Here is a 27,286-nt window from a genome sequence, read left to right as displayed (position 1 = left end):
GGGTACAGTTATACAATTTTATCAGCACTTATGCGTGAGAACGCTCCAAAGGAGAAGTTGTCTAAAACCCCTCACTCTACTCCTGAGAAAGCATCAAATTAGCTATCGATGGGGATTTCCATTTAATCTACATATCCTCCACAATGGCAGGTCTATTAGCTTGAAGGAACCATCAGAAATCCCAGCGGTATGCGGGGAGTCATCAAAACAACAGGTGGCTACAGCACTTCCCCAATGCCAAAAATGGAACAGAGTACCGAAAAGGAAGGCGAAATCCTGAAACCTCTAGGGCCCAAGGACTTACCAGTGACTTGATTTTAGTTATAGGCACTAGACAAGTGTACTCAAAAAGAGGATTTTTTTTTTTTTTTACTCCCTATGAAGTAGTAGGAGGGTAATAATACAAGCGAAAGGAAGATATCTGGTAATAGTAATATGATATGATATGATGATTTGTGAAGGGTGGAGGGCTCTCAGAGAATTCACTTTTTTTTTTCTTCTCATTGTTCTTAATACACATAGCGACTGTGATATTTTCATGATTATGTTTGATGGTTTTTGTTCTTTTTTTCTAGTTCATTGTTATGCCTGCCTGTTTAGCCTAGCTAAGTTTGCTGTGACCGGAGGGGGGAGGCCCCACACCTTGGACTGTAAGTAATGGACAACAATATCAAACTAATTTCACATAATGTGAGGGGCCTAAACTCAGACCACAAACGTAGAACTGCACTAAGTCAGTACACCCGATTGAAAGCCAACATTATCTACTTACAGGAAACCCACTTCACTAAGGAGGTAGTACCCAGGTACTGGACGAGACAGTTCACCCAACATTATCACTCCACTACCGACCAAAAGAAAAGAGGAGTGTTGATTTTGATACACCAATCATTAGGATTTGTGTTAGAGGAGACAATTAGAGACCCAGAGGGTAGATACTTGATTCTTAGGGGGAGGCTACATGATAAACAAATAGTTCTGTGCAACATCTATGCACCAAATGAGACACAGATTAATTTTGTTACGAACATTTCCCATTTGCTGACTCAGTGGTCCCACTCTAGGATCCTTCTAGGGGGAGACTTTAATTTGTCTATGTATGCGCACCAAGCACGGGGTAAACTGGAGCTTTCGCAAAAACAAATGAGACACAACTCTATGGTAAAGAGGATTAAGGAAGTTCTCCTCTCACATAACATATTAGATTCCTGGGACACACTATACGGAAAAACTACAGATTATACATATTACTCTTTTGCCCACAGATCGTACTTAATTAGATTATATCTATGTAAGCCAAATTTTGATTCCAGACTTAGTTTCATCATCAATACATGCATGTACTTGGTCTGACCACTCAATTTTCCAGGTAGATATTAGAGAGTCTTTTCATACCAGTGTCGCGCGTTCTTGGACCTTTGACCCACAAGTCCTCCGAAATCCAAACACACAAGAGAATATTTCTAAAGCATTAAATGAGTACTGGGAAATAAACGTAGGTACAACCTCCAACCCGGCCAATGTTTGGGCAGCTCACAAACCCTACATCAGGGGGTTGTTAATTAAAGAGAAGGCAGCATTAACCAAAGCGTCAAGATTACAAGTAGACTCTTTACAGAAAGAGATAGACTCCCTGACTAGATTGCACCAGGTGACCTTATCACCAAACACTTTTACACTACTACAAAATAGGAGATTAGAATTAGCCACAATTATGAATAAGGCATCCGCTAGAGCAGCCACTAGACTGAAAGCACAGTACTACTTATATTCCAACAAGCCGGATAAATACCTGGCACATAGATTGAGGGAGCAAGTTAGATCCTTTACTATACCATATCTACAAAAGACAGAGGGAACTTATACTTCCAACCCCCAAGAGATAGCGGACACCTTTGCACAATACTATGCGCAGCTATATGATGGGGATAAAACGGTACATAATGTCCAGACGGAGAGGTTGCTTGATAGGTTTCTTGAGAGGGCCAGACTCACTCCTTTGACTGAAGATACAAGCAGAGAGATTAATGCTGAGATCACGGCCAGGGAAGTCCTTAATGCTATCAAAGAACTAAAACCGGGGAAGGCTGCTGGTCCTGATGGCTTCCCAGGGGAGTATTACAAACTCTTTAGAACAATTTTAATACCGCATGTAGTCAGATTTTGTAATGAAATACTGCAGGAGGGTGAGATCCCAAGGGAGATTTTACAGGCTAAGATAGTAGTCATACCTAAACCAGGCCGCAATCCAAAACTCTGTCAAAGTTACCAGCCTATTTCTTTAATAAACCAGGACATCAAGATCCTCACTAAGGCCTAGATTTAGAGTTCGGCGGTAGCCGTCAAAACCAGCGTTAGAGGCTCCTAACGCTGGTTTTGGCCGCCCGCTGGTATTTGGAGTCAGTGATTAAAGGGTCTAACGCTCACTTTTCAGCCGCGACTTTTCCATACCGCAGATCCCCCTACGCCATTTGCGTAGCCTATCTTTTCAATGGGATCTTTCTAACGCTGGTATTTAGAGTCGTTTCTGCAGTGAGCGTTAGAGCTCTAACGACAAAACTCCAGCCGCCTGAAAATAGCAGGAGTTAAGAGCTTTCTGGCTAACGCCGGTTTATAAAGCTCTTAACTACTGTACCCTAAAGTACACTAACACCCATAAACTACCTATGTACCCCTAAACCGAGCTCCCCCCACATCGCCGCCACTCGATTAAAATTTTTAACCCCTAATCTGCCGACCGCCACCTACGTTATACTTATGTACCCCTAATCTGCTGCCCCTAACACCGCCGACCCCTGTATTATATCTATTAACCCCTAACTTGCCCCCCACAACGTCGCCGCTAGCTACTTAAAATAATTAACCCCTAATCTTCCGACCGCAAATCGCCGCCACCTACGTTATCCCTATGTACCCCTAATCTGCTACCCCTAACATCGCCGACCCCTATGTTATATTTATTAACCCCTAATCTGCCCCCCACAACGTCGCCGACACCTACCTACACTTATTAACCCCTAATCTGCCGAGCGGACCTGAGCGCTACTATAATAAAGTTATTAACCCCTAATCCGCCTCACTAACCCTATCATAAATAGTATTAACCCCTAATCTGCCCTCCCTAACATCGCCGACACCTACCTTCAATTATTAACCCCTAATCTGCCGACCGGAGCTCACCGCTATTCTAATAAATGTATTAACCCCTAAAGCTAAGTCTAACCCTAACACTAACACCCCCCTAAGTTAAATATAATTTTTATCTAACGAAATAAATTAACTCTTATTAAATAAATAATTCCTATTTAAAGCTAAATACTTACCTGTAAAATACATCCTAATATAGCTACAATATAAATTATAATTATATTATAGCTATTTTAGGATTAATATTTATTTTACAGGCAACTTTGTAATTATTTTAACCAGGTACAATAGCTATTAAATAGTTAAGAACTATTTAATAGTTACCTAGTTAAAATAATTACAAATTTACCTGTAAAATAAATCCTAACCTAAGTTATAATTAAACCTAACACTACCCTATCAATAAAATAATTAAATAAACTACCTACAATTACCTACAATTAACCTAACACTACACTATCAATAAATTAATTAAACACAATTGCTACAAATAAATAAAATTAAATAAACTATCTAAAGTACAAAAAATAAAAAAGAACTAAGTTACAGAAAATAATAAAATATTTACAAACATAAGAAAAATATTACAACAATTTTAAACTAATTACACCTACTCTAAGCCCCCTAATAAAATAACAAAGCCCCCCAAAATAAAAAATTCCCTACCCTATTCTAAAATACAAATATTACAAGCTCTTTTACCTTACCAGCCCTGAACAGGGCCCTTTGCGGGGCATGCCCCAAGAATTTCAGCTCTTTTGCCTGTAAAAAAAAACATACAATACCCCCCCCCCAACATTACAACCCACCACCCACATACCCCTAATCTAACCCAAACCCCCCTTAAATAAACCTAACACTACCCCCCTGATGATCTTCCTACCTTGTCTTCACCATGCCAGGTTCACCGATCCGTCCTGGCTCCAAGATCTTCATCCACCCCAAGCGGGGGCTAGACATCCACTGAAGAAGTCCAGAAGAGGGTCCAAAGTCTTCCTCCTATCCGGCAAGAAGAGGACATCCGGACCGGCAAACATCTTCTCCAAGCGGCATCTTCTATCTTCTTCCATCCGATGACGACCGGCTCCATCTTGAAGACCTCCAGCGCGGATCCATCCTCTTCTTCCGACGACTAGACGACGAATGACGGTTCCTTTAAGGGACGTCATCCAAGATGGCGTCCCTCGAATTCCGATTGGCTGATAGGATTCTATCAGCCAATCGGAATTAAGGTAGGAATTTTCTGATTGGCTGATGGAATCAGCCAATCAGAATATAGTTCAATCCGATTGGCTGATCCAATCAGCCAATCAGATTGAGCTCGCATTCTATTGGCTGATCGGAACAGCCAATAGAATGCGAGCTCAATCTGATTGGCTGATTGGATCAGCCAATCGGATTGAACTATATTCTGATTGGCTGATTCCATCAGCCAATCAGAAAATTCCTACCTTAATTCCGATTGGCTGATAGAATCCTATCAGCCAATCGGAATTCGAGGGACGCCATCTTGGATGACGTCCCTTAAAGGAACCGTCATTCGTCGTCTAGTCGTCGGAAGAAGAGGATGGATCCGCGCTGGAGGTCTTCAAGATGGAGCCGGTCGTCATCGGATGGAAGAAGATAGAAGATGCCGCTTGGAGAAGATGTTTGCCGGTCCGGATGTCCTCTTCTTGCCGGATAGGAGGAAGACTTTGGACCCTCTTCTGGACTTCTTCAGTGGATGTCTAGCCCCCGCTTGGGGTGGATGAAGATCTTGGAGCCAGGACGGATCGGTGAACCTGGCATGGTGAAGACAAGGTAGGAAGATCATCAGGGGGGTAGTGTTAGGTTTATTTAAGGGGGGTTTGGGTTAGATTAGGGGTATGTGGGTGGTGGGTTGTAATGTTGGGGGGGGGGTATTGTATGTTTTTTTTTACAGGCAAAAGAGCTGAAATTCTTGGGGCATGCCCCGCAAAGGGCCCTGTTCAGGGCTGGTAAGGTAAAAGAGCTTGTAATATTTGTATTTTAGAATAGGGTAGGGAATTTTTTATTTTGGGGGGCTTTGTTATTTTATTAGGGGGCTTAGAGTAGGTGTAATTAGTTTAAAATTGTTGTAATATTTTTCTTATGTTTGTAAATATTTTATTATTTTCTGTAACTTAGTTCTTTTTTATTTTTTGTACTTTAGATAGTTTATTTAATTTTATTTATTTGTAGCAATTGTGTTTAATTAATTTATTGATAGTGTAGTGTTAGGTTAATTGTAGGTAATTGTAGGTAGTTTATTTAATTATTTTATTGATAGGGTAGTGTTAGGTTTAATTATAACTTAGGTTAGGATTTATTTTACAGGTAAATTTGTAATTATTTTAACTAGGTAACTATTAAATAGTTCTTAACTATTTAATAGCTATTGTACCTGGTTAAAATAATTACAAAGTTGCCTGTAAAATAAATATTAATCCTAAAATAGCTATAATATAATTATAATTTATATTGTAGCTATATTAGGATTTATTTTACAGGTAAGTATTTAGCTTTAAATAGGAATTATTTATTTAATAAGAGTTAATTTATTTCGTTAGATAAAAATTATATTTAACTTAGGGGGGTGTTAGTGTTAGGGTTAGACTTAGCTTTAGGGGTTAATACATTTATTAGAATAGCGGTGAGCTCCGGTCGGCAGATTAGGGGTTAATAATTGAAGGTAGGTGTCGGCGATGTTAGGGAGGGCAGATTAGGGGTTAATACTATTTATGATAGGGTTAGTGAGGCGGATTAGGGGTTAATAACTTTATTATAGTAGCGCTCAGGTCCGCTCGGCAGATTAGGGGTTAATAAGTGTAGGTAGGTGTCGGCGACGTTGTGGGGGGCAGATTAGGGGTTAATAAATATAACATAGGGGTCGGCGATGTTAGGGCAGCAGATTAGGGGTACATAGGGATAACGTAGGTGGCGGCGGTTTACGGAGCGGCAGATTAGGGGTTAAAAGTGTAATGCAGGGGTCAGCGATAGCGGGGGCGGCAGATTAGGGGTTAATAAGTGTAAGGTTAGGGGTGTTTAGACTCGGGGTACATGTTAGGGTGTTAGGTGCAGACGTAGGAAGTGTTTCCCCATAGGAAACAATGGGGCTGCGTTAGGAGCTGAACGCTGCTTTTTTGCAGGTGTTAGGTTTTTTTTCAGCTCAAACAGCCCCATTGTTTCCTATGGGAGAATCGTGCACGAGCACGTTTTTGATGCCGGCCGCGTCCGTAAGCAACTCTGGTATCGAGAGTTGCATTTGCGGTAAAAATGCTCTACGCTCCTTTTTTGGAGCCTAACGCAGCATTTGTTTGAACTCTCGATACCAGAGTTAAATTTATGGTGCGGCCAGAAAAAAACCCGCGGAGCGTTAACAGCCCTTTTACCGCCGAACTCTAAATCTAGGCCTAAGATTTTAGCAAATAGACTTAAATTACACCTTCCACAATTGATCCACCCAGATCAGGTTGGGTTCATTTCTAACAGAGAGGCCCCTGACAATACGAGACTATCTCATGAGTACTGGACTTTCTCTGGACGCGGAGAAGGCGTTCGATAGAATAGATTGGAACTTTATGCTAGCAGTATTAACCAAATTGGGATTTCACGGTTCGTTCTTGAAAGCCATTAAGAGTATCTATTCTTGTCCAACAGCTACGATTAGGACAGCAGGTCGCCAGTCACAAATCATAAACATTCGGAATGGCACTAGGCAGGGCTGCCCCCTGTCGCCGTTACTGTTTGTGATATGTATAGAGCCACTAGCCGCCACGATTCGCTTAGCTTCGGAGGTCCATGGGGTGAAAATAGCAGGGACTGAATTTAAATTATCATTATTTGCAGATGATGTGCTTCTTACGCTAACTAAGCCGTTGGTGTCTCTGCCAAACCTATATCATATATTAAGCGACTTTTCTGACATATCGGGCTATAAAATTAATTTGGATAAATGCGAAGCTTTGCCCATAGCTATCCCACCCCACACTAAAAAGGTTATTGAAGCTAACTTTGAATTTATTTGGGCTCCAGTAGCGATTAAATATTTGGGGATTAGATTGCCAAGCGATATTAGAGACCTCAATAAACTCAATTATCTCCCACTATTTAAAATAATTAGGAAAGATATTAAAAAAGAAGTAGTGTGGCTGAAATTGAGACATTGCTAGCTAATTATAAATGCCCGGACGACATACTGTGGGGGAGACAAGGACACTCACTTAGAGGTATTAATTCCTCGAAAATAACCATAGAGTCGATGCAGGAGTGGGCTTCCTGGTCCAAATCTATGCACCTGATTCCGGTGAATTCAGTGGTCAGACCAATTAGGACTCTTTTGACTCCGGATTTTCATGCGCAAATTGCAAAATGGGAAAATAAGGGGCTGTATAGGGTGGCAGATTTTTTACACCTAGGGAAGATAGCTAACTTTCACCAAATACAAGACAAGATAGTGCCAGAGAGGTTGTACTGGTTTTTATACCTGCAAGTGGCTTCAGCTATAGCGAAATATAGTTCACACTCCTCTAGACAGGGACTGAAAACATTGGAACATCTATGCAACACAGACAAACGTGACAAAAAAATCATCTCTCGCATATATATAGCAATACAACAAGCTACCAACACCTCTAAATCATCCCTTATGGTTAAGTGGGAATCGGACATCAGGCAAAAATTAACAAAGGAAGAGTGGGAAGGGATTCTCTCTACATTAGGTAAAGGACTAATTAGTGCTGATTTTAGGGAGAATTGTATAAAAACGTCTTTCAGATGGTATCTCACCCCTGTGATTACGTCTCACTATGCCCAGAACGGCAACAGAAATTTCTACAGAGGCTGCGCTGAGGTGGGGACATACTATTATATGTGGTGGGATTGTCCCCAGGTCAGGCTCATTTGGAATAAGCTATCAGAGTTATTAAGCGAGGTATTGTCTGAGACTATCAAATTAACAGCCACACAGGCATTGCTGAATGAACACATCAAGCCATTTAATGCAGCCACTAACACTTTCATCCGCACATTGTGTACAGCCACTAGGATAAGTGTAGCTAGGTATTGGAAAACTGGGTCGCCCTCCTGGGGAGAAGTCTTAGAAAAGATTAAAACCACACATCAAATGTCCGAAATAGTGGCCTACCAACAGGGAACAAAAGATCAATATCTGAAAATATGGAATTACTGGATCTTGAAGGGGTATTAAATTGCTACACCTTAGGGAATCATCCACACATTACACAAGACGACTAGATTTTAGGCTGACTGCTTTCCCTATCCTAGATTACTAATTGACTGTAGGTGCCCGGACGGCGAAGCAAATGGTTGGGGTCTCCTCTACCGGTCTGATTAAGCAGAGTTTAATGTTGCAGGCAGGTAGGTTTTGGTTTGACACTATTTGTTTAAGTTAAGTAATTTTATGTGTTATAGTTGAGAGAGTGAGGTCCAAAATTGTTGCAGGATGTCTATGGAGGGGGGGGGGGTACTGTAAAGGTGTAGGGGCCAGTCTTCAGCTGCTGCATTCCCTCCTCTACTGTGATGTCCTGGAATAAGATCAAGAACACACTAAGGGATGAGTATAAGGATATTATCTATAACATTGATATAGGAGCAATCCTTAAGCTACAGAATTCCTGGACTCTATTTTGTTTGAAGAAGCAAGAAAGATGGACTTGAGCTATTTTATAAAATTACAGGGGAATGATAAAACTCCATGGATAGAGATACAAGATATAAGAACTATTGTGCGGAGGGTTGTTACTCCCTTTGTCTTTTTGTTATTTTCTTTCAATATATGTGTTCTATAATAAAAAATATTTCAACTAAAAATATGTTGTACATATAAATAATTTTATCTTCACATAGTTCTGCAGGTAAAACCCAAGTATCCAAATTCATCATAACCGGTATATGAATAAAACGTACGTCATTATAAATTATCCCTGGTATTCTTTGAGCTACCAACCCACTTAAAGATAATTCTTCTAAAACAGGACATTCTATTTCGACAGGTGGTGGAAAAGAAGTATCCAATAATTTATGTTTTTTATTTATTATTAAATTTAATGTTGCATTCTGGTATGATGAATTTGGCAATACTGTGTTTTTACATACATACTCCCCTCTATCTTTTATTTTTAAACTAGTTATATTTATCCAAAGCATATTGGTAAAACTAGTAGCAATTTCTGTTGTTTGTGATGTTGTAAAGTTCTCTGTTTCGATGAAATTACACTGTCCTTGATTTCGCATTTTACAGAAAAACGGAGTGTAGATAAATGCTTCCTTGTCACACTTAACCCATTCCGTATAACATTGTACTGTTAGACTGGATCCTTCATCTAGTACCATGTTAATATGCTCAGGATTAAAATTGTTATTTTGATTCTGTTGGTTTGCTCTAAAGGTATAGGGTCCCCATCGTCCACCAAAATGTGGTTCCGTTATGTACATCATTGATTTTACCCGACAATCCGGATCTTCAAAAGTATCAATTTGTTCTTTAAGTTGTCTTTTATTCAAACCCAAAATACTCATGCTGTTCTCTGATGATGCAAAAGAATCTTGTCCACCAAAACTCTCCATAATCAGCCATGATAACAACAGGATGTGGATTTTTCCAACTTGAAAACTGATTGTCAGCTTCATGGTACATCCTTTAAATTCTTTCTAGGAAAAGAATCAAATGTAGCATCTGTTAATTTACATTCTTTAATTGATTAATGTGATACCATTTAAGAAGTGGCTTTGTCTTATCTGTTATTTTAACTTGATAAACAGCAGGACTAGCTTTGTTCATAATACAAAAAGGTCTAATCCATTTAGGAATAAATGAACGACTTTTTGCCATAAAATCTCTTACCATTACCAAATCCCCCACATTATATTCAAAAGGTCTAACCTTTTTATCAAAATATGTTTTTATTTGAGCTTTACTCCTCCCAATATTTTGAGCTACAAACATATTTACATTATCAATATGCTGTGATACTTGTTTGACCCAAGTTTCTGTTATTGCTCCTTGTAAATTTGGTGTATCAGTTGGAAGTAAAGTCCTTCCAGGTGTTCTCATTAATCTACCAGTCATTGCTTGATATGGGGTGACACCTGTAGTAGAGTGTGGAGTAGATCTTATTGCCATTAAACATAGAGGTAATGTTTTTGCCCACGTTGAAGGTTTAATACTACAAAATGTAGTTAATACGTTTTTTAATGTCCTATTATCCCTTTCTACTGCCCCTGATGATTGTGGTCTATAAACAATATCGGCTAGATTTAGAGTTCTGCGGCCAAAGGGGTGCGTTAGCTACGCGTGCTTTTTTTCCCCCACACCTTTTAAATACCGCTGGTATTTAGAGTTCACAGAATGGCTGCGTTAGGCTCCAAAAAAGGGAGCGTAGAGCATATTTAACGCCACTGCAACTCTCGATACCAGCGTTGCTTACGGACGCGGCCAGCTTCAAAAACGTGCTCGTGCACGATTCCCCCATAGAAAACAATGGGGCTGTTTGAGCTGAAAAAAAAACTAACACCTGCAAAAAAGCAGCATTCAGCTCCTAATGCAGCTACATTGTTTTCTATGGGGAAACACTTCCTAAGTCTGCACCTAACACTCTAACATGTACCCCGAGTCTAAACACCCCTAACCTTACACTTATTAACCCCTAATCTGCTGACCCCGCTATCGCTGACACCTGCATATTATTATAAACCCCTAATCTGCCGCTCCGTATACCGCCGCTACCTACATTATACCTATGTACCCCTAATCTGCTGCCCCTAACACTGCCGACCCCTATATTATATTTATTAACCCCTAATCTGCCCCCACAACGTTGCCTCCACCTACCTACAATAATTAACCCCTAATCTGCCGACTGAACCGCACAGCTACTATAATAAATGTATTAACCCCTAATCCGCCTCACTCCCGCCTCAATAACCCTATAATAAATAGTATTAACCCCTAATCTGCCCTCCCTAACATCGCCGACACCTAACTTCAAACATTAGCCCCTAATCTGCCGACCGGATCACACCGCTACTATAATAAATGTATTAACCCCTAAAGCTAATTCTAACCCTAACACTAACACCCCCCTAAGTTAAATATAATTTAAATCTAACTAAATAAATTAACTCTTATTAAATAAATTATTCCTATTTAAAGCTAAATACTTACCTGTAAAATAAACCCTAATATAGCTACAATATAAATTATAATTATGTTGTAGCTATTTTAGGATTTATATTTATTTTACAGGTAACTTTGTAATTATTTTAACCAGGTACAATAGCTATTAAATAGTTAATAACTATTTAATAGTTACCTAGTTAAAATAATTACAAAATTACCTGTAAAATAAATCCTAACCTAAGTTACAATTAAACCTAACACTACACTATCAATAAATAAATTAAATAAAATACCTACAATTAACTACAATTAAACCTAACACTACACTATCAATAAATTAATTAAATACAATACCTACAAATAAATACATTTAAATAAACTAACTAAAGTACAAAAAATAAAAAAGAACTAAGTTACAAAAAATATAAAAAAATATTTACAAACATTAGAAAAATATTACAACAATTTTAAACTAATTACACCTACTCTAAGCCCCCTAATAAAATAACAAAGCCCCCCAAAATAAAAAAATGCCCTACCCTATTCTTAAAAGGGCCCTTTGTGGGGCATGCCCCAAAGAATTCAGCTCTTTTGCCTGTAAAAGAAAAATACAACCCCCCCAACATTAAAACCCACCACCCACATACCCCTAATCTAACCCAAACCCCCCTTAAATAAACCTAACACTACCCTCCTGAAGATCATCCTACCTTGTCTTCACCACACCGGGTATCACACCGATCCTTCCTGGCTCTGAAGTCTTCATCCAAGCCCAAGCAGGGGCTGGTGATCCATAATCCGGCTGAAGTCTTCTATCAAGCGTCGGCTGAAGAGGTCCAGAAGATGCTCCAAAGTCTTCATCCTATCCGGGAAGAAGAGGCGATCCGGACCGGCAACCATCTTGATCCAAGCGGCATCTTCTATCTTCATCCGATGACGAACGGCTCCATCCTGAAGACCTCCACCACGGATCTATCCTCTTCTTCCGACGTCCAACTGAAGAATGAAGGTTCCTTTAAGGGACGTCATCCAAGATGGCGTCCCTCGAATTCCGATTGGCTGATAGGATTCTATCAGCCAATCGGAATTAAGGTAGGAAAATTCTGATTGGCTGATGGAATCAGCCAATCAGATTCAAGTTCAATCCGATTGGCTGATTGGAATCAGCCAATCAGATTGAGCTCGCATTCTATTGGCTGTTCCGATCAGTAGCGGTGAGGTCCACTCGGCAGATTAGGGGTTAATAAGTGTAGGTAGGTGGCGGCGACGTTGGGGGGGGGCAGATTAGGGGTTAATAAATATAATATAGGTGTCGGCGGTATTAGGGGCAGCAGATTAGGGGTACATAGGGATAACTTAGCTGGCGGCGGTGTACGGAGCGGCAGATTAGGGGTTAAAAAAATTTAATAGAGTTGCGGCGATGTGGGGGGACCTCGGTTTAGGGGTACATAGGTAGTTTATGGGTGTTAGTGTACTTTAGAGCACAGTAGTTAAGAGCTTTATGAACCGGCGTTAGCCCAGAAAGCTCTTAACTACTGACTTTTTTTTGCGGCTGGAGTTTTGTTGTTAGATTTCTAACGCTCACTTCAGCCACGACTCTAAATACCGGCGTTAGAAAGATCCCATTGAAAAGATAGGATACGCAATTGACGTAAGGGGATCTGCGGTATGGAAAAGTCGCGGCTGCAAAGTGAGCGTTAGACCCTTTCCTGACTGACTCCAAATACCAGAGGGCGGTAAAAACCAGCGTTAGGAGCCTCTAACGCTGGTTTTCACGGCTACCGCCCAACTCTAAATCTAGCCGTATGTAATTTATGTTTAATTCCCAATAACTGATTAATTGTTTGAAAAATTGCCCCACTAAATGCAGGTCCATTATCACTCTCTACCACAAGTGGCATTCCCCACCTAGAGAAAAGCTCAAATAAAAGAACCTTTGCAGCTGTAAAAGCTGTTTGATTTCTTGTTGGAAAAGCCTCAATCCATTTTGTAAATACATCTATCACCACTAAACAATACATGTATCTTTCTGGCGTTTTAGGTAAAGGACCAATAAAATCTATTTGTATTTGTGACCAAGGTCCCTCAGGGAGAGGTGAAGACCTTAACAATGATCGATTCATATTGGCTGGAGGATTAGCCTGCAGACATGGCAAACATCTAGAACACATTGAAAAAATATCATCTTTCATTGATGGCCACCATACAGATTCTTGTATTTTGTCAAATGTTCTTTCTGCAGAATAATGTCCACCTATAGGAAGTGAATGAAAAATTTGAAAAAATTCATATACACATTCTGGAGGAATACACACGACTGGCATATTTTGCTTATTTAAACACATTAAAGTTCCATTTTCTCCAGGTGTTAAAAATGTGTCATCTGCCCATGATATTGGCATTGGTAAAGGTTTCCCTGCTAAAGGCCATTCTTTTACCATTACATAAGGAACATAAGAATTCTGCAATGACACCAGATCTGCTTTAGTATTTAATGTAATTGCAGAAATCTCAGGCACCTCATTGAATTCCCATAATTTTTCTTCTTTTGCAGCCTTTTTAGCACAAGCATCAGCCAAGCTATTTTGTTCATTATGTATATTTCCTTTAGTGTGAGCTTTTACTTTAATTATTGCACATGGCAATTTACGTTTATTTAGCAAATCCCAAATATATTTCAACAGATTTGTATGTACCAATGGTTTTCCATCACATGATTTAAAACCATTATATACATACAAAGGAAGCATTGTAAGTGTATTAACCACATATGCACTATCACTATAAATGTTAATAGCCATATCTGCACAGTGTTCCAATGTACAACAAAGAGCAGCCAATTCAGCATATTGAGAAGATTCTGTCTTACATGAATGCATAACAATTTTGTCAGGTAAAATTACTGAAAAACCTGTATACGCTTTACCATCCTCATGATAAGAAGAACCATCACAGTAAACATCTGCGCCATGCACCAAAATATCTGAAAGTGGATAAGGAGGAAAAGGAGAACACAAAGGAAGTGGACATTCATGTGGTTCACCCTCATATAGCAAACATGCTGGCAACAAAGTTGTTTTCTTTGGTGTAATGTCAATATTTCTTTGCATTAGCATCAGCACCCACTTTGATAATCTTGCAGATGAAATGATACTGTTTCCTGGTTTCAGAAGTAAGTTCAATGGAGAATGCGGACTATGAAATCCTGTTATATAGGTAAAATGTTCTAATGACCAGAATACTGATAATAAATGTTTTTCACAAAAGGAATACTTTAATTCAGGTATTCCCAAAGATCGTGATGCATAGGCTACTGGTCTCAGTTTTCCAACTTTTCTTGACACAATACTGCAGATAAAGTTTTTTCTGTAGCAGCAACTTCCAAGTGAAACATTTTTCCTGGATCTGGTGGAAGCAATACTGTAGCATTGATTACAGCTTTCTTTAAATCTTCAAAAGCTTTTGTATGACACTCTGTCCATTGTGCTTTAATAGTATCTTCTGGTACTTCTTTCTTTAGCAAGTCATACAAGGGTCTAGCCAAGTCTGTAAACTGTGGAATAAAGTCTTTTTGGTATTGGAGCAATCCCAAAAATGATCTTAAAGCAGTCTTTGATATAGGTATATTCAGTCTTCTTATAACATCTACCTTTTGTTGATCTGGAGTCTTTCCTTCAGGTGATATTGTCACTCCTAAAAAGTTCACTTTTGTTTGTAAAAATTGGCATTTCTTTGGATTTACTTTTAGTCCAGCATTTGCCAATAAGTTTAATAGTTCTGTTAGCAATTGAAGATGTTCTTCTTCTGTTTCTGTAGCCAGTAACAAATCATTAACATATTGCAAAAGTGCTGATGGTTTTGAAAATCTTGATAAAATAGCAGCCATCCTTTTATGAAATATTGTTGCTGAATTGTTTAAACCCATAGGAAGACAGGTAAATGTAACTTGATCTTCTTTCCATCAAAAGGCAAACTTGTACTGTGATTTGGGGTGCAAAGGTACAGACCAATATCCGTTTGCTATATCAAGGCTTGAAAAAAACTTTACGTTAGGAGGGATGGAGGAAAGAACAGTAGGTGCACAGGCAGGTGTTACTTGATTTAATCTCCTGTAATCAACTGTTAAATGCCAACTTCCATCAGGTTTCTGTACAGGCCAAATAGGAGAATTAGTAACAGATTCACATTTTCTCAAAACACCTTGTTCAAGTAAAGAATCTATTGTCTGCTGTATATATGGCTCACTTTCTTTAGGAATTGGATATTGCTTTTGAGCTACATGTATTTTTCCTGGTATAAACTCTTCCCCTTCTAATTTCCCACAATCATGTTTATGTTTAGCAAATGCATGTGCATGCTGCTGCAAAATTTTTGTAACTTTGTCATTTTCATGTACAGGTAAATGTAACTCTTCTAGTTTTTTGATAGCATAAATACAATGTGAATCAGAAATAATACAATGTTTATCACCTGTATTAAACCATATTTTCTCATTAGCATAATCAATCACAACATTATGCTTTGTGAGAAAATCAGAACCCAAAATTGATATTTCATCAGGCAAATTCATCAAATATGCTTCTAAGTAAAAAATGTCATTATCAATTGAAATTATAGTCTTTTTAGCTTTATAAGCATCAGTATATGAACCTTGGAAAGCTTGCAAAACAATTTTCTCCCCTGTGGACAATGGATGAGATTGAGGCTGTGAGGTATGAATGATAGATACAGAAGCACCAGTGTCTATTAAAAATACATTTTGTTGTGCGCCCCCATTCACAACTCCTTTTAACATTGGACGACTATATCCATCATGTCTGAACCTCACTCCAGACAAACAATTAGAGCTGACTATTTCCTATTCTCTATTAACAGAACTGGTAATTTGATTTGTAGTTTGAATCAATTTAATTCTTTCCTGTTCCTTTTTTAGATTTTCCAATTCATGTTTTAACTCAGTTTGGTCAGCAGATGTCGCTGTTGCAGAATTAGTTTTCTGTGTACATTGGAAACTAACATGCCCCCATTTTTTACACAGAAAACATTGAACAGACTTTAGAAATCTTTTTTTGTTAGACATGGTAGTATATTGTTGGTTATCTGGGGGTGGCCCTTCAACTGCAAACATTTTTTGTTTTAACCCCCTGTTAGTTTCTCTGCACAACAACTCTGCTCTTTTTATACATTCCATTATTTTGTTAAAAGTGTTACTTGAAGACACAGTCAAACCAACCAATTTTCTAATTTCTGGATAAATGCGGTTTAGTAACCCACGTTTATACATTTCATTGTTATGATCTGCCTCAGTATTTTCAGGAAAAGTTAGTTTATACATTTCAAACAGTTTATCAGCAAATCCTTGCACTGATTCATTCTTTCTCTGTTTGCAATTTACATATGATGAATGAGCATCCATTTAATCAATTCCTAATGTTTTTAGTAACTCATGCACTAACTGTTGTTTAACTCTTGGTCTAAGAAAAACCTCTGAAGGCATGCTTGCTTTTAATGCATCATCCATACTTGTTACAATTATATCAAATATATCATTTGTTTGCAATTCTTTGTGTATTCTTTCACACTGTGATAACCTAATCATAACATCTAAGGAATCATCGCCTAATTTAAACTGTCCTAGTTCCTTACTTAATGTAGCAATTTCTGTGCTAGTCAAAGGCTGGTTAATTTTAATACGTGAAATGATCTCTCCCTCTTCATCTAACTGTTCCTTAACTAGAATTGGTGCCATCTTTACATTCTCCACATTCTTTTTGTCACTTACACCTTCAACACACTCTGACTCTACAAAATTAACTGGTATTTTGCATGCAGCGATTAATGCATTTCTTTGACCCAGTTTTGTTTGTAAATCATTAATAATTTCATGACATTTAGAATGATCCTCAGGTACACACACTTGCCCTGGCTGTTTTAAAACTTGAATTGCTCCATGAGCATCCAGTAACATTTGTTGTAAAGACACATTCTCTGCACTCAATTCTCTATTTGTCAACAAAGCTTCTCTAGTTTCCTGACTAAAAGAAACAGCTGAAGTATTTGCTAGAGTTAAAGATTCATTCCGACATTTCACCTCAGTTAACTGCCTTTGTAAATCCTGCAATTCTCCAGTTACTTTAGAATAATTCTCTGCTATTTTGTATGCACCAAACATTAATGCTTTCATTCCCTCAGACTTGTAAAATATCTTATTGTCAATAGATTTATTAACATACTCTTGCACATTAGACCATGGATTAAAAACTCCTTCAATACAGTTTAAAATTTCATTCTGCTTTTTAACTGAAGCGATCATTCCCAAAAACAGCTCCATAACCTTTTAACCTTGTGAATGTTACAAACAACTACTCATCTAAAGATTGCTAGCTAATTCTTCAGCACAAGTAATCTATCTCTCTTTAACAAAACCTAAAAATAAAGCTATCTGTTGTGAACACGAATCTTAACAAATCTCCTACCTGGCTCGCCAAAATGTAAGAAATTACTCTTAAATAACCAAAAGATCTTATGTTAAAAACCATTCACGTCTAAAAATTAATATATAAATATATTAATAATCGGCCCTGTACAAACGAATTTCATATACCGTACTGTATATCTTTGAAACCCTCCAGAAACAGACAACCATACTACCTTCAACTATTTAAACCATCACACATTTATTAAAGTCCAGATAAATAACACATAAAAACAATTTAACAGAGAAATAATACATAAATGAATATTACCCCGTTTGTTTCTTGTGGGAGTCCGGGTTACAGCTTGTATCGTTGGTGTTTCCCTTCCAAAGATGAACTCTGTCTATTCTCCTTTATCCTAACTTTTATACCCTTTAAGAATGCTGACCATATACTTTTGGCTCTATTCCAAATAAGGTGATCTACACTATTGTAAGCTCTTGCTACCCACAGCAAACTTCTCTACCCATATATGATCTTAACTCTTGGTATACGTAAACTGGCTACCTCAGCATTGCTCTATGCCTGATGTTTAAAATAGTAAGAAGAACATATTAACCTCTTTATAACTGTAATAATACCATCTTTCTATAACTACAGTAATACTACATTTATACACATTAAAATCTTACAAGCTATTATAACTAATAGTTACATTATAGCTATCTTAGGTTTTATTTTTATTTCACAGCTAAGAATGTATTTATTTTAACAAGGTAAACTAGTAAGTAAATAGTTATTTCCTATTTACTAGCTACCTAGTTAAAATAAATACAAATTTACCTGTAAAATAAAACCTAACCTGTCTTACACTAACACCTAACCTTACACTACAGTTAAATAAATTACATTCATTAAATACAATTAGCTAAATTACAAGAAAAACAAACACTAAATTACACAAAATAAAAAAGAAATTATCAAATATTTAAACTAATTACACCTAATCTAATAGCCCTATCAAAATAAAAAAGCCCCCCCCCAAATAAAAAAAACCTAGCCTAAACTAAACTGCCAATAGACCTTAAAAGGGCCTTTTGCGGGTCATTGCCCCAAAGAAATCAACTCTTTTACCTGTAAAAAAAAAAGCCCCCAAATAAAAACTAAAAATCTAAAAAAAACTAAGCTCCCCATTGTCCTGAAAAGGACATTTGGATGGGCATTGCCCTTAAAAGGGCATAGCTCTTTTTCAGCCCAAAACCTAAGCTAAAAATAAAACCTTAAATAAACCAAACACTAACCCCCGAAGATCCACTTACAATTTTTGAAGACCCGACATCCATCCTCAACGAAGCGGCAGAAGTCCTCAGCGAAGCCAGCAGAAGTCTTCATCCAAGCGGGCTGTAGTCTTCATCCAAGCCAGCCGAAGTCTTCATCCAGACAGCATCTTCTATCTTCATCCATCCTGCGCGGAGCGGCTCTATCTTCAAGACATCCGGCACGGAGAATCCTCTTCTCTTGATGGCTAACAAAGAATGAAGGTTCCTTTAAGGGACGTCATCCAAGATGGTGTCCCTTGAATTCCAATTGGCTGATAGAATTGGATGTCCCAATAAGCCAATAGAATACAAGCTCAATCCTATTGGCTGATTGGATCAGCCAATAGGATTGAAGCTCAATCCTATTGGCTTATTGCATCAGCCAATAGCAATTTTTCACCTTTAATTCCGATTGGCTGATAGAATTCTATCAGCCAATCAGAATTCAAGGGACGCCATCTTGGATGACGTCCCTTAAAGGAACCTTCATTCTTCAGTAGCCGTCAACAGAAGAGGATGCTCCGCGCCGACTGTCTTGAAGATGGAGCTGCTCCGTGTCAGATGGATGAATATAGAAGTTGCCGTCTGGATGAAGACTTCTGCCGGCTTGGATGAAGACTTCGGCCTGCTTGGATGAAGACTTCGGCCCGCTTCGCTGAGGACTTCTGCCGCTTTGTTGAGGATGGATGTTGGGTCTTCAAAAACTGTGGAAGTGGATCTTCGGGGGTTAGTGTTCGTTTTTTTTAAGGGTTTATTGGGTGGGTTTTATTTTTAGATTAGGGTTTGGGCTGAAAAAAGCGAAATGCCATTTTAAGGGCAATGCCCATCCAAATGCCCTTTTCAGGGTAATAGAAAGCTTAGGTTTTTCAGATAGGTTTTTATTTGGGGGGTTTGGTTGTGTGGGTGGTGGGTTTTAGATAGGTTGTTTGTATTTTTTTTTTTACAGGTAAAAGAAATTATTTCTTTGGGGCAATGCCCCGCAAAAGGCCCTTTTAAGGGCTATGGGCAGTTTAGTTTAGGTTAGGGGTTTTTTTTATTTTGGGGGGGCTCTTTTATTTTGATAGGGCTATTAGATTAGGTGTAATTAGTTTAAATATTTGATAATTTCTTTTTTATTTTGTGTAATTTACTGTTTGTTTGTTTTTAGTAATTTAGTTAATAGTATTTAATGAATGTAATTTATTTAATTGTAGTGTAAGGTTAGGTGTTAGTGTAACTCAGGTTAGGTTTTATTTTACAGGTAAATTTGTATTTATTTTAACTAGGTAGTTAGTAAATAGTTAATAACTATTTACTAACTAGTCTACCTAGTTAAAATAAATACAAACTTAGCTGTGAAATAAAAATAAAACCTAAGATAGCTGCAATGTAACTATTACTTATATTGTAGCTAGCTTAGGGTTTATTTCATAGGTAAGTATTTAATTTTAAATAGGAATTATTTAGTTAATTTTAATTTAGATGTATTTTAATTATGTTCAAGTTAGTGGGTGTTAGGGTTACGTTAGGGTTAGACTTATGGTTAGGTTTAGGGGTTAATAATTTTAGTATAGTGGCGGCGACGTTGGAGGTGGCATATTAGAGGTTAATAAGTGTAGGTTGGTGGCGGCGATGTCGGGGGTGGCAGATTAGGGGTTAATAACTGTAATGTAGGTGGCGGCGACATTGGAGGCAGCAGATTAGGGATTAATAAGTGTAGGTAGGTGGTGACAACATTGGGGGCGGCAGATTAGGGTTTAATAAGTGTAGGTTGGTGGCGACGGTGTAGGGAGCAGCAGATTAGGGGTGTTTAGACTCGGGTTTATGTTAGGGTGTTAGGTGTAAACATAAATTTGATTTCTCCATAGGAATCAATGGGGCTGCGTTACGGAGCTTTACGCTCCTTTATTGCAGGTGTTAGGCTTTTTTTTAGCCGGCTCTCCCCATTGATGTCTAAGGGGAAATCGTGCACGAGCACGTAAAACCAGCTCAAAACAGCGCTGGTATTGGAGTGCAGTATGGAGCTCAATTTTGCTCAAGGCTTACATATTGCCTGCTAACTCCGGGTTTATGCAAACCTGTAATAGCAGCCCTATAGGGAGGTGAGCGGTGAAAATAACTTGCCAGTTAGCACCGAGCTGCTCATAACGCAAAACTCGTAATCTAGCCAATTATTAGATGCTGTGGAAAAGAGTTACATTTTTTGATCCTATATTAAACCAGAAAGATCAACAGAGGTTTATAATTATGATCATTATAATAGCAAGATAGAGAATATTTAAAGGGATATGAAACTCAATGTTTTTTTCTTTCATGATTCAGATAGATCATCCAATTTTACGCAACTTTCTAATTTACTCTATTATCATTTTTTTAATTCTCTTGGTATCTCTTTGAAAAGTAGGATTGTTAGCTTAGGAGCCAGTCCTGGGTAGTCAATCCTGGGTAGCCACCAATTAGCAAGCCCTACCCAGGGTTCTGAACCAAAAATGTGTGGCTCCTAAACGTACATTCCTGATTTTCAAATAAAGATACCAAGAGAATGAAGAAAAAATAATAGGATTAAATTAGAAAGTTGCTTAAAATTGCATGCTCTGAGTAATGAAAGAAAACAAATTGGGTTTCATATCCCTTTAAGAAATGAATTAGGTTTAGATCCCAAACAGTTAAATAATTAAAGAATGAGATTTAGACCCAACTAAGAAAATAACAATATTATGTCAAAATGATCTTGATAAAAGAGTGTAATGTTTATTAAAGGGGAATACAAAACAAAACATTTCTTTCGAGATTCAGATAGAGCATACCATTTAAAGCAACTTTCCATTTTATTTCTATTATCAAATTAGTTTCATTCTTATGGTATCCTTTGTTGAAGGAGCAGCAATGCACTACTAAGAGCTATCTGAGAACATCAGGTGAGCCAATGACAAGAGGATTATATGTGCCGCCTGCAATCAGCAGCTAGATCCTAGTAGTGCATTGCTGCTCCTGAACCTACCTAGGTAAATTTTCCAACAAAGGATACCAAGAGAAAAAATCCAATTAAATAACAAGTGAATTGAAAAGTTGTTTAAAGTTTGGGTTTTATGTCCATTTAAATGCTGGGGTATATATATTAAAACATTAGAAACTTATATACAAAGGAAACTGTTAAATGCTTTTGATAACACTAATTTTATGTTAGAAGCCCTGAACAGAGGACAATGGTAATGTTAAATTACTAGACAAGGAATGAATAGAAAAAGGGGAAACTTATTCAAGTTGTAATTTTTTTTCTCTTTCTAACTAAATCACCTTAAAGGGACAGTCTACTTGATTTATGTTATTGTTTAAAAAGATAGATAACACCTTTACTACCCATTCCCCAGCTTTGCACCATCAACATTGTTATATTAATACACTTTATAACCTTTAAACCTCTACATTTCTGACTGTTTCTAAGCCTTTAGAGGTCGCCTTTTATCTCAGTGCATTTTATCAGCTTTTCACAGCCAGACAGCCCTAGTTACTGTGTGCCATATAGATAATATTGTGCTCACTTCAGTGGGGTTATTTATGAAGCATCACTAATTTGCTAAAATGTAAGTTTGTAAATAGCACTGATATAAGGGGGAGGTCTGCAGAGGCTTAGATATAAGGTAATCACAGAAATAAAAAGTGTATTAATATAACGGTGTTGGTTATGCAAAATTGGGGAATGGGTAATAAAGGGATTATCTATATTTGTAAGCAATTAACATTTTCAGGTAGACTGACCGTTTAAATATATATATATTTTGTATCAATTTTTGGATATAACTTTTCTTTCATGTAATTGGCAAGAGTCCATGAGCTAGTGACGTATGGGATATACATTCCTACCAGGAGGGGCAAAGTTTCCCAAACCTCAAAATGCCTATAAATACACCCCCCACCACACCCACAATTCAGTTTTACAAACTTTGCCTCCTATGGAGGTGGTGAAGTAAGTTTGTGCTAGATTTCTACATTGATATGCGCTTCTCAGCTCTTTTGAAGCCCGGTTCCTCTCAGAGTGCAGTGAATGACAGAGGGATGTGAAGGGAGTATCACCTATTGAATGCAATGGTCATCCTAACGGGGATCTATTTCATAGGTTCTCTGTTATCGGTCGTAGAGATTCATCTCCTACCTCCCTTTTCAGATCGACGATATACTCTTATATACCATTAACTCTGCTGATTCTCGTTTCAGTACTGGTTTGGCTATCTACTTTATGTAGATGAGTGTCTTTTGGTAAGTATGTTTCTTTTATTTAAGACACTCTCAGCTATGGTTTGGCACTTTTTATTTAAAGTTCTAAATATATGTTTGTACTTATGTTTGCCATGATTCAGGTTTATCAGTATATTTCCTTTTTTGCAGACTGTCAGTTTCATATATGGGAAATGCACATTAAAAAGAAAAAAAAAATTCTTACCTGAAATTTTCAAATTGACTCTCTTTCTAAATTGCGGGCTTTTAGGCTCGCAGGAGTGCAAAATTCTATAAGTTATTGTGTCATTCTTGGCGCAAGACTTTTTTGGCACGAGAATTACGTTTCTTGACGTAACTTCGTCATTTCCGGCGTCTTAGTTGGCGCTGAGTTTTTTCACATGGTTGCGTCATCTATGATGCACGTGTTTGTTGCAGACGTTTTTGGCGCCAAAAAATATTTTGTCAGTTGTGGGTGTCATACTTGATGCCAAACTTTTGACATTATTTAAGACTTCATTTCTTTTTGCTTCTGGTTTCCAGAGGCTTATTTTGTTTTGCATTTCTTTCCTTTCCTGAAACTGTCATATAAGGAAATTGATATTTTGCTTTATATGTTGTTTTTTCTCTTACATTTGCAAGATATCTCAAAACTGTTCCTGTATCAGAAAGCACTGTTGGATTCCTGCTGACTGATATCAGTCCTACCAAAGCTAAGTTCATTTATTTTAATGTTATGAATTTTTATCTTTAGCTATGGTTTGTAATAAGTTATCATGATAAACTTTTACATGCAGAGAAAATGTTCATCAGTATTAATGCATTGTCTGTTGCTATTCTTTTAACATCTATGTACTAGATATACCTGGGAATTTATAAGAATAGTTTTCTGATTCTATTCAGAAGGCTTTGTCTGCCATCCCGCCTTCTAATAAAATGTAAGGTCTTTTTTAAACTTCTCATTTTAATTGATGAATTTTCAAATGACCGACAACATACTGAATTATCCTTCTCTGATGAGGATTTATCTGATTCAGAATATTCTTCATCAGATATTGACACTAACAAATTTACTTTTTTATTTTTAAAATGGAGTTCATTTGTTCTTTGTTGAAAAAGTGTTGATTATCTTGGATATTGAGGAGACTATTCCTCTTGATTTTAAGGCTAGCTATCATTTATCATTTTTTTTCCAGTTCCTAATACTAGGGAATGGAAATAGGCCTGGTACTTCTTTTATTCCTTCTTTAAGGTTTTTAAAAAAATATTGTATCCTTTGCCAGCAGTTTGGAATTTTGGGAAAAGATCCCCAAAGTTAATGGGGCTATCTCTACTCCTTCAGATTGGAAACTTGTATCTTATCTAAGGAAAATTAATTTATTTTCAGGTCCTTTTCTTGCAATTTCTTTGGCTGATGTTGCAGCTGTTTCACCTTTCTTAGTTGGGAACTTTAGTGCAACAAGTATCGGATTATGATTTGTTTAGCATTGTTAACTTGATTCAACATGCTAATAATGTCATTTGTGATGCAATTTTTTTGATATTATCAAAATTGAGGTTAAAATCTATCGGCTAGATTTAGAGTTTTGTCGGTAACGACCCACGTAGCTAACGCTGGCTTTTTTCTGGCCGCACCTTTAAAATAACTCTGGTATTGAGAGTCCACAGAATGGCTGCGTTAGGCTCCAAAAAAGGAGCGCAGAGCATATTTAACGCAACTTCAACTCTCGATACCAGAGTTGCTTACGGACGCGGCCAGCCTCTAAAACGTGCTCGTGCACGATTCCCCCATAGAAAACAATGGGGCTGTTTGAGCTGAAAAAAACCCTAACACCTGCAAAAAAGCCTCGTTCAGCTCCTAACGCAGCCCCATTGTTTGCTATGCGGATACACTTCCTACCTCTGCACCTAACACTCTAACATGTACCCCGAGTCTAAACACCCCTAACCTTACACTTATTAACCCCTATTCTGCCGCCCCCGCTATCGCTGACCCCTGCATATTATTATTAACCCCTAATCTGCCGCTCCGTAAACCGTCGCTACTTACATTATCCCTATGTACCCCTAATCTGCTGCCCCTAACACCGCCGACCCCTATATTATATTTATTAACCCCTAATCTGCCCCCCACAACGTCGCCTCCACCTGCCTACACTTATTAACCCCTAATCTGCCGAGCGGACTGCACCGCTATTATAATAAAGTTATTAACCCCTAATCCGCCTCACTAACCCTATAATAAATAGTATTAACCCCTAATCTGCCCTCCCTAACATCGCCGACACCTAACTTCAAACATTAACCCCTAATCTGCCGACCGGAGCTCACCGCTATTCTAATAAATGTATTAACCCCTAAAGCTAAGTCTAACCCTAACACTAACACCCCCCTAAGTTAAATATAATTTAAATCTAACGAAATTAATTAACTCTTATTAAATAAATTATTCCTATTTAAAGCTAAATACTTACCTGTAAAATAAATCCTAATATAGCTACAATATAAATTATAATTATATTATAGCTATTTTAGGATTAATATTTATTTTACAGGTAACTTTGTATTTATTTTAACCAGGTACAATAGCTATTAAATAGTTAAGAACTATTTAATAGCTAAAATAGTTAAAATAATTACAAATTTACCTGTAAAATAAATCCTAACCTAAGTTACAATTAAACCTAACACTACACTATCAATAAATTAATTAAATAAAATACCTATAATTATCTACAATTAAACCTAACACTACACTATCAATAAATAAATGAAATACAATTCCTACAAATAAATACAAATAAATAAACTAACTAAAGAACAAAAAATAAAAAATAACTAAGTTACAAAAAATAAAAAAATATTTACAAACATTAGAAATATATTACAACAATTTTAAACTAATTACACCTACTCTAAGCCCCCTAATAAAATAACAAAGCCCCCCAAAATAAAAAAATGCCCTACCCTATTCTAAATTACTAAAGTTCAAAGCTCTTTTACCTTACCAGCCCTGAACAGGGCCCTTTGCGGGGCATGCCCCAAGAAGTTCAGCTCTTTTGCCTGTAAAAAAAAACATACAATACCCCCCCCAACATTACAACCCACCACCCACATACCCCTAATCTAACCCAAACCCCCCTTAAATAAACCTAACACTAAGCCCATGAAGATCTCCCTACCTTGAGTCGTCTTCACCCAGCCGAGCCAAATTCTTCATCCAAGCGGAGCAAGAAGAGGTCCTCCATCCGGTAGAAGTCTTCATCCAAGCGGGGCAGAAGAGGTCTTCCATTTGATTGAAGTCTTCATCCAAGAGGCATCTTCTATCGTCATCCATCCGGAGTGGAGCGGCAGCATCCTGAAGACCTCCGACGCGGAACATCCATCCTGGCAGACGACTGAACGACGAATGACGGTTCCTTTAAATGACGTCATCCAAGATGGCGTCCCTCGAATTCCGATTGGCTGATAGGATTCTATCAGCCAATCGGAATTAAGGTAGGAATATTCTGATTGGCTGATGGAATCAGCCAATCAGAATCAAGTTCAATCCGATTGGCTGATCCAATCAGCCAATTAGATTGAGCTCACATTCTATTGGCTGTTCCGATCAGCCAATAGAATGCGAGCTCAATCTGATTGGCTGATTGGATCAGCCAATCGGATTGAACTTGATTCTGATTGGCTGATTCCGTCAGCCAATCAGAATATTCCTACCTTAATTCCAATTGGCTGATAGAATCCTATCAGCCAATCAGAATTCGAGGGACGCCATCTTGGATGACGTCATTTAAAGGAACCGTCATTCGGCTAGTAGGCGTCGGGAGAAGAGGATGTTCCGCGCCGGATGGAAGATGATGGCTCCCGAAGAAAGAAGATTGAAGATGCCGTTGATAGAAGACTTCATCCGGATCATGGACCTCTTCAGCTCCCGCTTGGATGAAGACTTCATCCGGATCATGGACCTCTTAAGCTCCCGCTTGGATGATGACTTCAGCCGGATCATGGACCTCTTCAGCCCCCCGCTTCGGCTTGGATCAGGACATCGGAGGAGCTCTTCTGGATCGATCGGT

Source organism: Bombina bombina, chromosome 4, assembly GCF_027579735.1.
Source record: "Bombina bombina isolate aBomBom1 chromosome 4, aBomBom1.pri, whole genome shotgun sequence".
Classification (NCBI taxonomy): Eukaryota; Metazoa; Chordata; class Amphibia; order Anura; family Bombinatoridae; genus Bombina; species Bombina bombina.
This window is presented reverse-complemented; position numbering follows the sequence as displayed.